Below are 14,355 nucleotides of genomic sequence, written 5' to 3'. Positions count from 1 at the left end.
TGATACCTCTTTTTTGTGGAGACCACCCGGGTTTATTTTATAATCGTAGATTCCCATATATCCAGCAAACAATTGTGTCCTGTTATATTCTGATAATAAGTTAAGTGTACATCCCATCACTTTTAGTCGTTTCTTTTGATTGTACACATGTATCAAAAAGTATCAAATAGCGTAAGAAAAAGGTTTTGAAATGATTAAAAAAATATTAACAGTGAGGAAGTTTTGTTAACGCATCTGTGAACAGTGAGGGTCAGCCTGATCAGCTGGGACATTATTAAACAAAGGATGCCTAACTGTCTGTGATGACGAATCAGGCAAAATGTGTAATATTTTACGGTTCACGGCCGGTTTATGTAAGACAATGATCCGAAGCACACGGGATCAGGTACATCGCGGAGCTTATAGATTGCTGCAGACTTGTTGTCGGAATATTCAGGGGAACGGTTTCAGTGATAGACAAAGGTGAGTAAGGACATTATCGCGGTTTACCGTTTACATTCCCTCTTCAAACCAGAACTGCCCAACCTTCCCCTCGACCACACGATCTGTATTATCTCTTGATCTTGATTACCGAAGCTTGTGAGGTTCTATCAAGCAAAATTATTATAATTATTATGATTATGATTATGTTTATTCATAAGTTTGTTTCAGTGAATACACGGACACTATAAGGCATCATAGGTTATATATGTACATTTCTGCAGATCTGCACCCTTTCCTCCGAGGTAGATAACACCATCAATTTTCATCCTGAACGTGATCAACTGTATTGTAAGGCGTAGCAATATCGATGTGTTCGTAGGTACTGTCTGTTGGTGGTATCTTTGTCCTCAGATCAAGTTCAACATATCGTCCCTCTGATATCTTGGACTTAAGTTCTCCAGTTCTTTCATCAACCTGTCGTGCACAATAAAACGTTGTTTAGTCAAAGTAACTGAAACTTACCGTGAAACAAACAAACTGATCCATGCTTTACAATATGCAAATGTCTACTAAATAAATCAAGGAGTGCTTGAGGCTAGTAAATGTATTCTAAAGGGCGTATTTCTTTAATTTTAGGTTGTTTTGGTGATCGATTACCTTTCAACCAATCAAGTAATAATAGCCCCGTTAAGATAATATTTTGATTCTCAGTCTGAAATAGAGCAGTAGGTGTAGTGAACTGTAGAATCCTTATCGGGTGAGTAATGAAAGAGCTTTTCGTTCACGCTCGAAAATGTGTGGTTCTTTGTGTTTTGAAGGCAACTTATACTACCGTCTATTGTATATGGTTGCCCCAATCACTGTGAAAATCAGCAAAGCACCAAGGGTCGCTGTTACAGGAATACCCCAGTTGGAATCCTTTTCTGTAAGGATTAGATGAACAGATAAATGGGAATCTAACGCACCAAACATCAATAATGCATTATGAAAGCTACATGTTAATGGTATGTAGTTGCATTGTGTATGTTTTGCTAGCAGTATTAGCATTAAACATGTTCTAAAATGATTCTTTTAACTCGGTTGCTACACGCTAAGTGGAGTATGCGAACTACGTAATGGGAGGGGATTCAATACACACAGTTCTAAGTTACCTGAATATACACTGTAAGTTCTGAGCAAACATTTTCACCTTGTCATCCTCTGCTTTCTTCCTTCCATTGTATCGCACTTACCATTGCCTAAACAAAGGTGATAACCAACTGAAGTCCATCTGGACATATTATGCGAATGTAAAACCCCATGACACTTGCATAACAGTTCATGTTATGATTGACATTGTCACAAGCCTCAAATGGATAAGTATCGAATTCTACTTCATTGACCTTGTAGGCGAGAATACATGTTTAACATATCTGCAGTAAGCGTCATTGGCACTCACGTAGACATGTGCCGTCATTAATCCACCCTGCTGCACATCCTCCAGGACAGGTTCCTGTTTTTGTGTCACAGCTGTCACCATCTACACAGTTTCCACACGAGGATGCACAGTTGATACCATAGGAAGCATTTGGGCATGCTATAAACACATACACATTGCAAAAGAATCACATATTCATATTCTGCAAGATTAACATTCACCTAAAACCATACATACTCACCTTGCAGACATGTAGTGTCACTCTGCCATCCTGGTGCACATCCTCCAGGACAAGTTCCGTTTGTCTTGTCGCAGATGTCACCATCTAGGCAGTTTCCACACTGGGAGGAACAGTTGTTACCATAGAACCCATCTGGACATGCTGCAAACATGTATAAACATGCTGCATAAAGGCCGAAGGATTTGTTGAATCTTTGCCATCTTTGGATAGTAGAACGCTCGATCATGTCAAATACCTTTGATTTTACAACCACACAACAAACCTAATTCATTGATCCATGGGTATTTGTCACTAAACGCGGCGACTACAGATAAAGCTACACCTTTATGTTCAAAGGTTCGGGATAATTTGTTGAAAATTAATACAAATGCCATCTGTAGTTCTAAAACAATATGTGAAATGCTGGAATTTCTCATAGATAGCACATTTGTGTGAAATTTGGGGATGGGATATTTAGGTGCACCAATGGTGCACACCCTCCTTGCTGATCTGCTTCTTCATTTATATAAAACGGATTTTCTGCTTGGATTGGAAAAATAAAAACAAGTCAGTTTGGTCAAGAAATGTAACTGATGCTTCAGGTATATCGATGATCTGTCTTACGGAATGGTTTGACTTTCCAAAATGAATATTATACGAACTTGCATGTTTTTTTTATAAAATTACCTGCTTAGGTAACATAAAAGATAATACATTGATATACCATTTGATACTGTGTAACACGCAGTGCTATAGTAATAGTGCAGAACACACTTGTGAGTGTATTCGAGGTGTCGAGACGTTTTTTTAAAAAGCATTGAAAAAGATCACAAACAGATTAAGCTACAGGTACATTCACTGTACTGAAACTCTGAATATTGCTTTAAGCGGCGTAAAAACATACTCACTCACTCACTCTTATGAAATGATCTTTATTTCTCAGCACGTACCTCTTAGGCAGTCGGTACCATAATATCCCGGGTTACATCCACTAGAACAGTAACCAGTGATCTTGTCACATATTTCAGTTCTGTTTAGGCACTGACACTGTCTGTCACAATTCTCAGAAAAACACCCATCACTGCAAACTGATTATTATTGAAAATATATTCATCCTGTTCATAAAGTATAACGATGTCTCATGTAAGACAGAATGTGTTCATGTTTATCTAATTGAAGGTTGATTATACATATTTCATAGCATTTGAATTTCAATCTAAAAACCCATTACACAATGAATACAAGTTAAAATGCGCAAGGATAATGTTGGTAGTTTTGCTGTATAATATATTTTATTTATTAATTATTATCATTATTGTTTTGATTGTGACCAACCATGATAGAAAGGAACTTAAGGGTGAAAACTAATATTTTGACTTCTCATATACTTTAAAAGGTCTACAGTATCTTAAGATCACAAACACACAAATTCACACGCTTTTATGACAGAGATCCATGGCATCAATACATGGCATCAATCTTTGGACTAATTTTCTGCAAGTCCCATGTTCAGACTTATAACTGTTTATGTAATAATTGAAGTTTGTAAATGTAATGTTTGATTAATTGAAAGTAGGCATGCATGCTGAAATGTTTTGAAATAATGTTTTATTACATTACGAACTAACGAGAAAATAAATAGGATTCTTTTTACAGTCCGTAAACATTTTTTACGGTCAAACGCCCATCTTAATGACGTCAAAGCACCATTGTATCTATAAGGTCCTTTGCTCTTGGTGGGTCAAACCTTCTACATACAAGTAGGAAATGTACCAAAAGCAACTATGAATGATAACCACAATCGCCTTGAATTTCATTTAGATTGCCCCCACCAAATGGTGTTTCTGTGGACGTTAAATTGTCTTGCAACATCACGTTGACTCGAACATGCTCCAAGCGTACCTATGGCGCACAGACCCTCATTTTCGGACAGGCGTGGCGTTTCTTAATGTTGAATAATTGCGTAATTTTGTTGTTTTTCTGAGTGGTTGTTGTCAGCACGATGCTAAACAATACATATGGAATACCGGTAACGCACATGTTTTTATACTCATTCTTGGGTAGTGAAATGCATGGGGCCTGCATAAAAGTCAACTTTACTTGTTTGAAAAATACACTAGAATATTGGCGTCACAGGAACTTTTGTTGTTGAGTATATGTCCCAATGGATATGTCAACAAGTTTGGTGAACCACCGCAGTTTCCACATTGGTATATGCAATATTCATATAAATTCGTACATGTTTTGATAGTAAATGGTTATAATTCATATCATACCACAAAATTCCAAATGTGTGAGAGAATATACATTGCCCATAACATACCAAATATCTGCACTTCACACAAGGTAAGGAATTTCGAGGAACCAGGTATCCGTATAGTGACCGTGGTTCCTGTCAGTGGCTGGCGGCAGGTGACGTTAGCTATAGGAGGAGGATGTTCAGTTGACGACCAGTTGTAGCACATTTGGCTGCCCATAAGTATCTCCATGCCGTTGTTTCTTTCTAACACTGTGCAGAATGAATACCAAATGTGATCAAGCACAGATCAAAATGTCAGCTTCAGACCTTACTATATAGAAACTAACCGAGGCAAAAGGACAAAATCAAGAGCCAGAAAAGCAATTGCAAAATATTTGAAGAGAAAATGTTGCAGCCACTTAATTTCAAGCAGGAAGTCCCATGGGGATACGGGAATCGATGTTAAGCAGCCTCAGAGGCGACCAAATGGATCGTGTGTATCGTATTTTGATACAAGTCTTATACATTAGATTCACCTTCGGTTAAGGGAAGGCATATCAACAATAATTTTAACATGAAAACCCAGTTAAACAACGTTGTCTCTTGCTAACATAATGAATAATCTGAATGTGATTGGTGATCAGGACTTTACTTGTGGACTGAGAATACATGACCTATAACCATCCCACTCCTCTCACTTCATTAATCATATATTGGTAGATTTGATACAACTTGTAAACAAACAAATACCCAATGCATTACACTATTAAACTGGAAAGCCCCATGTTTCAACTCAGCATGTGTTTTATAATATACATATGCAAAGTTTCATAATATAATGTTGCACGGTTTCCGAGTTATGGTCCGGAAACAAATGTTTCGCGTATTTGAGTCTAAGTCCGTTTTGTTGCCAAGGATCACAATGTTGGTTTTAGAAATATCAAAACATGAAAAGGCACAAGCCACATATGTGTGATACGTATGCGAAGTTTCATAATAAAGTATCAAACGGTGTTTCAGTTATGCTCCGGAAACGAAAGCTACACATATACACATGTCCGGTTTGTTACCAAGGAATCACCAACAATTTATTTTTAGAAATATCAAAACACACCAGTTCATCCTCTGTTTGATACATCTGCAAAGTTTCAGCACAGATTTCATATGATTTTTCTGATACTATACTTAAACTCTCACAAAGCTGAAAACGTGATTATCTACGTCATAACTCATGTTGAGTAATACTTGGATCTGTCAAAAGAATTACCTAGGCGCATAAACGACTTTTGATCATCGATTGGAGATGTAATTCCATGTAACAACTCCTATGCTGAAATTCACTTACTTTATGTGGAATAGTAATATACGGAGGTGTTAAATCTTTAAATTGCTGTATACGTAACATGATGTGAAAAGTGTTGAATTGTCATTAATTTGGATATATGTACTCTTCAAAAAAAGAAACGCAAAACGAATATTTTGGGCCATAAAAGCAAAACTAGCAGACCAAGAGGTGACAAAATGGAGAGGTTTAATTAATGTGTTATGGTGCCAGTGGCAATTTTTCCGGACATACAAACCATTAGTCGGGAAACACGTCCGATTCGGAAAAACGCGCTCAGTACATTAACAAAAGGGCCATGGAGCTGCACGAACTGCACGTGCAGGAGCACTATGAACGGTATCAAAATGCAGGGTTTTTGATTGCCTGGCATCTGCGTCAATCTAACAGTGACAGTTCAACAACATGCCAAGATTGACAGAAGCGCAAAGAAACAACGTCATAGGCCGCTTGCAGGCAGGGGAATCCCGATCAGTTGTAGCCAAGGTTTTTCAATGTAGCGCCCAGCACCATCTAGAGTCTATGGGATCGGTGTCAACAGGATGGGTCAACACGTGATCGGCCAAGGTCGGGACGACCAAGAGTAGCGGACTGCGCAGAATCTCCGACCAGACCGTACGAAACGGTTTAAGTTCAGCAGGTCTACGACCAAGGCGTCTTGTTCGACGAGTCATATTGAGTCCACAACATCGTCAACAACGACTGCATTGGTGTCATCAACACAGGATATGACCTCAACTGCGATGGAGAGATGTCTGGTTCAGCGACAAATCAAGATTTCTCCTCCGTCTAGGGAATGGAAGAGCACGGGTCAACAGACATCGGGGAGAAAGTTAAGCCGGAAATTGCGTACTGGCTTGGTGGAGGTAGCGTTGAGATGTGGGCAGATATCTCTCATCATGGCAGGACAGGTTTGGTCCATATCCACGGCAATCTTACGGCTCAACGATACATCAACGAAATTCTCCTACCACACATCTTCCCAATTGCATCCAACGTCAACGGTGTATTCCAGCAGGACAAGGCTCGACGGCATACAGCACGGATCACAAGAGCCTGTCTACACAACAACAACGTTGATGTCCTTCCCTGGCCTTCCCGATCCCCGGATTTGAACCCGACAGGGCACCTGTGGGATGAATTGGATAGACGGCTTCTCCGATGTTAACCACAAGCCCAGGCGTTGCAGCAGGTAGCGTTTGCCTTGCAGGACCGAGTCGGCTACGATTCCCTAGGATGTGATTCACATACTCGTCTCTTCAATGGGCAGGCGATGTCAGGCCGCTATCGATTCCGACAGGGTACATATGGTAGTTGACCTTAGCATTGGACTTTTCCTATGTACCGATAACTGAGATGACCAAGTGTTATCTTCACAACATTTTGGCACAATACCTTGTACTGCTCCTCGTATAAATGTATTTTCCTACCTCACACAAATCTGGCTTTGCGTTTCTCTTTTTGAAGTGTATATTATTAATTCCAACAAAAGGTATTTGAATTAATAATTATGTCACATACCTTCAAGTTATTTATGAGTTCTAGTCAGTTGATGTCTGTAAAGCTTGAGTTGGAGAAATTGCTCATTGCCTAGATGATCCAGTATGATTTTGCATTTGCTCAGAACATTTGTGATAACACTTTCTTAATTCAACAAAATACCCGATCATCATATCCTTGTAGCGTTTGATATTATCTTAGTTCGTTCATATTTCATTGTACTCACAGTTGTTACGTAAATAAAGTCTGATGTGTTGTATCTTTTCTGTTCTGGAAGTGTTCAGGTTCAAAGTCCAGGTGGGATCTGTCTCGTTGCTGGTATGAGCACATGTTCGTGGGATACTATGGGCATCTGTGGTGGCCCTACCATCTACGCCAAGTCCTGCTCCGTACTGAGTCACATTATTGTTCAATGTACTACTCTGGTTATAAGATCTTCCCAAAGCAACATTTTCTGAAAATATAAATACGTAATCAGTATCACATGATTTTTGTATTCGTAAAGGTCAATCTACCCATCGACCTCACACTCACGTCTCTGACAATATGGACCGAACCACCCTTCCTGACATCTCTTCGGATCGCCGCTGTGTCTACATGGAGTAGAGGGGAACTCGGCACAAGCATCCGTAGTCCTACAGTGACACTCAGCATCTGTTGATAAGAATATATCCATTTGAATGATAGTGATAATTGCTCCTTCATACATAAGCTTCTATTACAGTGAAAACACTGACTTGGTTTGAGGATGGTTAAGTGTTTGTGAATCAAACCAACAAATGTGTCAAATATTGACACTCATGTTACATTCTATAAATCACGTCCCTACCATTGTGGGTCACAGTGACACAGACCACAAGCAGTCCCATCAAGAACCAGTCCATGTCGGATGCCTAAATGAAAAAGAAACGTTCACACTCATCAGCATATCTAAGCATGTTTTTTTTATGAAAACAGTTAGAGTCGTCGAGAGCTCCGCAATTCGATGTGCAGAGTTCGGAACCTCGGGAGTTTCAGAAACCTACATGTATTATCATAGGTCCAAATTCCAGATTCGCCCTGATTGTGTTTCTGGGTTTGCCAGGACTATTCCGTGGTGCTCGTGGGTTTCACCAAGGTAGCAAACGTCTTAGTTCTTCATCGCTTCGGGCATTCCTTCCACATATATACATTTCATACGCCATTATATACTGTCCAATGTTATACCATACTTCTTCACTCACTCAATTATACGATTCATATATACGCTAAACAATTGAAATGTACCCCGACTTGGAATTATCTCAGACACACTTTGACAACTTTCACATGCCTTTTGTGGATGACTTGTAGAAGTAACTTGTAAGGCTAAAATGTTAAAATACTTTTCGAAATAAGAAACAAGTAACTGCTCCTTTCTGAAAAAAAAGTCGACAAATGCCTTTGACATTAAAGTGTATGTAGCAACCACAATTCTGGAGGCATACCACTGTATGAAACAACTTAAAACTGGGGAATTCTTGACACAAGCGAACATGGATTCACTTGTACTGTGATCAAGAGGAAATGATGCTAAAGATGTAACGTTCAATTATTTCTAAAGAATTAACCTGATATCGTTGTAGTCTAGAGAGGCACGTCTTTCGCACGTATTTTCTTGCTAACAAACAATTTGACAATTGTATGCCAGGGACGATAAATGAATGCTGGTTGAGCTAACGCCTCACTCCAATTTCTGTAAGACTGACATACGTTAGCATGTCTACAGACTTTGTGACATCTCAAGTTCAAACAGACTAATGTCCGCCAGTGCTTCTGTGTACGTTAAATGCAATCTGGCTCACAGTATAATCACTCGATCTGATCTTCGAAGTGTCACTATACGTTTTCAATTGTCATTTCGCAAGACTATGTTTCTTAATATGTTCTCTGCTGAATAAAGTGAAAAGACAATGCATCAAGTTTGACAAGCAACACCTAAAGACTGATTGAAAGGCCAACTGAATGAAGCTCCAACTAGTACCTCCAAATCCCTAACCGTTTGTTAAGTTTTAACACTGTAATGTGTTGTACTATTTAGTACTGGTATGTCAATTTGCTTGGCAAAACCGCACATGGATGATATTTAAAACAAAACAAATAAGATTTCCGAATCAGCGTTTTCAGTCTACTGTTGAGCATTTTGTAATTCTCTTGGAAATCTGTATGAGGAAACAACGTTGACAACATATATGCTACATGTATTTGTACATTGTAGGATTACGACATTATTTCAATAATTTGATAGATGTTAATGCTCATGAGCACTTGGTGTAACTTTGCTTAATGGGTTCGTTTGTGAGTGAGTGAGTTGGCTTTAACGCAGCTTTGAAAAGTACAAAGTTTTTTTGTTTTTTTTTGTGTAACGCCGCACTCAGCAATATTCCAGCTATATGACGGCGGTCTTGACAAGATAACCCAGTGATTGATATCATGAGCATCGATCCACGTGCACACAATTGGGATCGATGACATGCATCAACCAAGTCAGCGAGCCTGACCACCCGATCCCGTTCGTCGCCTTTTGTGGCAAGCATGGGTTGCTGAAGACCTATTCTTCCCCGGATATTCACGGGTCGAAAACCCAAGTAATATATCACTGCATGTCAGCTGAATGTGGAGGATAGCACAAAGTGACGCTGGTTCTGTGCCTTTACGGTATATTTTTACCGTTTTGGTGAAATCCAGAAGCACGGGTATGGGTATGGCTGACAAACATAGACATATAATCAGGGCGAATCGGGGACATAAAAACACGATCATAGGCTTCTGGTACGCTGAAGAGACGGAGCTCTGCACAGCGAATTGGACAGTGAGTGAGTGAGTGAGTGAGTGAGGTTTAACGCTGTTTTAAATCACGGCGAAAAAGGATATCATAGCAGAACAGATATGATCAAGTATGGTAATATACTTGTAATTTCATTTCAAATAATTTCATGCTATGTATCTACTTGATTTAATCAATATTTTACGCAGATTGAGGGTCCGTATCGCCTACAAAACCTTATAAAATCAAATGAATTCATTAAACTATTTTACACTGTTGTATATAATACTACCCGTGCATACAGTACTCACCTCCAACATACACACCTCGCAGTCGATGTTATATGTATCTTACTGGTGCAAATATGTTAGCAAGCAGGAAGTATATCGTGCGAAGCAATGCGCAATAGCAATACAAAGCACCCATTATGTTTTGTTAAAGGTATGTATATTACGATAATAATTGGATTCCCACTAATTTGACATTTCTTAATTTTCACTGCACAGTATTTCATTATGCACGTTTATTAAGGGAAACAATGCTTGGCATTCCTGAAAAAAACAAAAAACAAACAAACAAAAAACTTGTGGGCGTGGCGATATATATGTATGATAATGCATGATAAAATGTTTTTTAATGTCAGGATATTTGTCAAATGCCTATATTATCAATATCACGTGTTCAGAAGGTGTAGCAAGGTAGTCAGTTATATGGCGTTCAACAGTAGTCGGTGCATGTATGACGAATCACGTTTCTTGTATCGTCTTACTAAGCTGCTACTCCCTGTTTAAGATGACAAACAGTGTCGCAATGGGTAAACTTCACGCTCTGTTAAAATAAAAAAAACAATATATCCGTTATGGAGTTATGGATACACATGTACACTGTACCTATCAAAGAAGGAAATGATGTATAAGTACACCTGTGCAAAATGATCTGTGCGTCTTTTCATTAGGTCTACAGAAACATTAATATACATATTACGAACTTGACATAGAGTAGAGTAAGTTTCACAAATGTCGAATACCTGGGATGACACAGACTTTAACACATGAGATTATACTTGCAAAATGTCATGCTTGCAATAAAGGATTAATCTCATATGCCATGCCCCTGTGTACTTTTTCGAGTACCAATGATATTCATACCACGTGATTAGAAGGGACATAAGAGTTGTGAGTGCTTTACTTTCACTTTGGGAACCTTGAACAACGCGTTCGGTTCAACCTGAGAGCTAGTGAGTCTCTGCGGTTTAAAACCGCTTTTAGCAATGTTCCAGCAATAGTTGGTATTATTGCATGTCATACTTTTGCACCGACCTGCGTGTCCCATTTCTTTTACATAAGATCGCGGATGTAACATCTAATCATAGGTTAATAATCACTGTATGGGATTGGAAATGGGGTCGCTGATGTGCTGAGTGATGTTTGAGCTGCGGCATCAGCCATTATGTTACCAATGGTTCCAACATGGCTGGGTAATCAACCAATGATATGTATTGGCCAGTAGCAAGATCCTTATGTAATTCTATCATTTCAACTAAATGTGGATGTTGGCAGGAAATATTCTTGATGCCCCGAAGACAGGATAGGGAATCAGAAAATATTATTAACTGTTTATGTTCAGATTGAATATTTATATATGTTAGAGCTGTTAATATAGTCTTTTATTCTGCTGTAAAAATTGAACTGCCATTTGGTAATCCTGATGATATTGTTCTGGATACAATGATAGAGGCCCTGGTATCTGCGGCATTATACTTGGATCCACATGTAAATATAAATGTGTATGTAATGTAGATGCTTCTTACTCGATTATATTCTTGCTGATACATTAGTTGATTAGTGTCTGATTTCTTCAGTTTCGGCAATGAACGTTCTACCTATGTTAGACACTAATACATTTCACATATTCGTTAGAATTCATGCTTTCCATAGAAAAGGCGTAACCAGCCGATCAATAGAACCAGGCTTATTCTTACACCCGTCTGGGTCAAGTCGAAGTGGCGTGTTTGGCAGAAAGCAACTGTACACTGTTCCTGGTTCCAGTGCCCTTAATCACCAGATTCCCTTCCTCCACCGACATAGGGGCGCAACCCACGGCGAACCGGTTGCCTAATTTAGTCACCTTTAAAACAAACAGTGGAGTTCTGGGTACACATCCTACCCCGATTCCCACTGGAGCATATTAAAAAACCGTAAACGCTCATATTTATCCTTCATTACAGATGTAAAGCGTACTTTCAAGCAAGATGTTTCATGAAGTTCGTATAAAGATATCTGAACAAGGCCAAGTGTTTTTGAAATGTGATCATGTTGTGTTTACAATAGATGTCCATGAATCTAGAGCTATTGTATGGTTTAATTAGGTGTGCTCATCGTGAAGTATTGGTAATTTACTAATAGGATATTATAGCATACAGGATCTACTGATAAATATGTATTAATCACACGAGGAGCTTTCACTCAGACATACACAATAGATCAAACCAAAATGAATAGAAGTCAGTACTCACCTCTCACATCAACAACAGCAATTGTGCAATACAAAATATAAGTATGAGTCCGTATGTAGGCCACCAGGAAATAAAATTGAGTGAAACAGATACGTTTCACATAACAGAGGCATTGTGTCTGTCACTTCGGGCAGTATCTGTGCAAACATACTTCGCTTTGATGTTGATTGTAAAAGCGGCTTCCCAGATCTCCAGGACTCACCTGTTATCACGTATTATGCAAGGCAGTCCATGCAACGAAACTTTTATATAACAGCCTGCTGCTGGTCCATGTATTATAATTTAAAATGCACTTCTGCAATATCCTGGCTGCGCATTTTTTATGCCTAAATGTCAAACATCAAGAATTGATGGGTAAACTGTCTGTAGAATACCTGTGCCACCAAATGAAGTGACCACAACAGTGCAAAGATCCTTTTTGAGCGGTAAGTACTACTCAAAAGAAGTTAAAGAACACCCGATACATTCAGGTAACTATAGTTCATCTACCATGACATATGAAAAGATCGGATGCTTGGTAAGTTCTTTGTGAGTAATATACATTTGTAGGGGTTATAGTTACGCATAGTGCGAGAGTAGTGGGAGTCACCGGTGTGATGAGTGTGGGTGGGTGAGTTGGGTTTAATGCCGCTTTAAACAGTATTCCAGTTATATCACGGCGTGTCAGCTGAATGTAGGAGAAAATCCCGAAGTGATGTAGTTCTCATACGTTTTCTGCTTTGATGAGCAAGGGCATGGTGCTGACAAATCTAGAAACATAATTGTGTTTAACCGGATTCACTGGTTTTCATTGACCCATTCACATTGTTTCCATAGCTATTTTGTCCTTTCCGGCCAGTGAAATCTATTTCTGCAGATAATCGAAACAGTTTGTGCCATTGACCTTGAATATCAATTTAAACAAAACAACTCTTTTGAGGTTTACAGCCAAAGTAGTAGCCACGCCTTAACCAAACGCAAAAAATAAAGGACAAATTCGAGAATAACTGTTTTTATAAGAGTTCTTTTTTGGCCAGGAATACCTGAAATTCAATAGTGAAATATATCATTGCATTTGTCATCATGTAATCCCAAGGCAACGATTTCAAAGCATAGGTAAGAATTGTTTTGAAGTCGGGAAGGTAAAATATATATTTATTTTTAGACCGATACATCTAATGTTCGAAATATACAGTCAATTATCTGAAAATAATTCCACCACTAAATTGTCATCTAGCACACGGTCAAATACAAAGACCTCATTGCTGCATAATTATAAGCGTCTTATGTCTGACCTGCATTGTTCATACATGTACATGTAGTAATCGTTGTCAGGTTTCAGAAGTCTGAATGTATATGCGCTGACTGTCCAGGTGACACTGACACTGATATGATAGTTTCTAACAAACATTGAGCAGGTCATTGATCAAGACACCGATTACTATGAAGATCGTGGGTACAAATCTGAGATTATTCAAAATAATGTCATTGTTTTCTCTGAACTATTATCACACCTTCAATTTCATGGTTCCCTTCAGCATAAAATTCACACTGTTCCTTCTTCGTTGCCATATGTGGATGTTTCCTGATGCATATGGCAAAAGTCCAGCAGTATCACTGCAGGATACCAGACAATGGCATCACACATTGTACTCACGTGGGGAATCGAACCCTTATGTTCTGTTTGGCGATTCGCTCGCCACGCCAAAGACCTGGGTTCGATTCCCGACATGGGTACAATGTGTGAAGCCCATTACTGGTGTTCCCCGCTGTGATATTGCTGGAATATTGCTAAAAGCGGTGTAAAACCTCACTCACTCACTTCTGTTTGGCGAGTTAATGCTAAGTTTTTGTTTGTTTGTTGATTAACGCCGCACTCAGCAATATTCCAGCTATATGACAGCGGTCTGTAAATGATCGAGTCTGGACCAGACA

General features: G+C 39.0%; 1 pseudogene; it reads right to left on the bottom strand.

Annotated features, from left to right (window-relative positions):
- Positions 1 to 738: 738 nt before the first annotated feature.
- Positions 739 to 8,025, bottom strand: LOC139444714 (scavenger receptor class F member 2-like; annotated as a pseudogene).
- Positions 8,026 to 14,355: the final 6,330 nt, after the last annotated feature.

Source organism: Haliotis cracherodii, unplaced genomic scaffold, assembly GCF_022045235.1.
Source record: "Haliotis cracherodii isolate W230 unplaced genomic scaffold, xgHalCrac1.p SCAF_6, whole genome shotgun sequence".
NCBI lineage: Eukaryota > Metazoa > Mollusca > Gastropoda > Lepetellida > Haliotidae > Haliotis > Haliotis cracherodii.
This window is presented reverse-complemented; position numbering and strand designations above follow the sequence as displayed.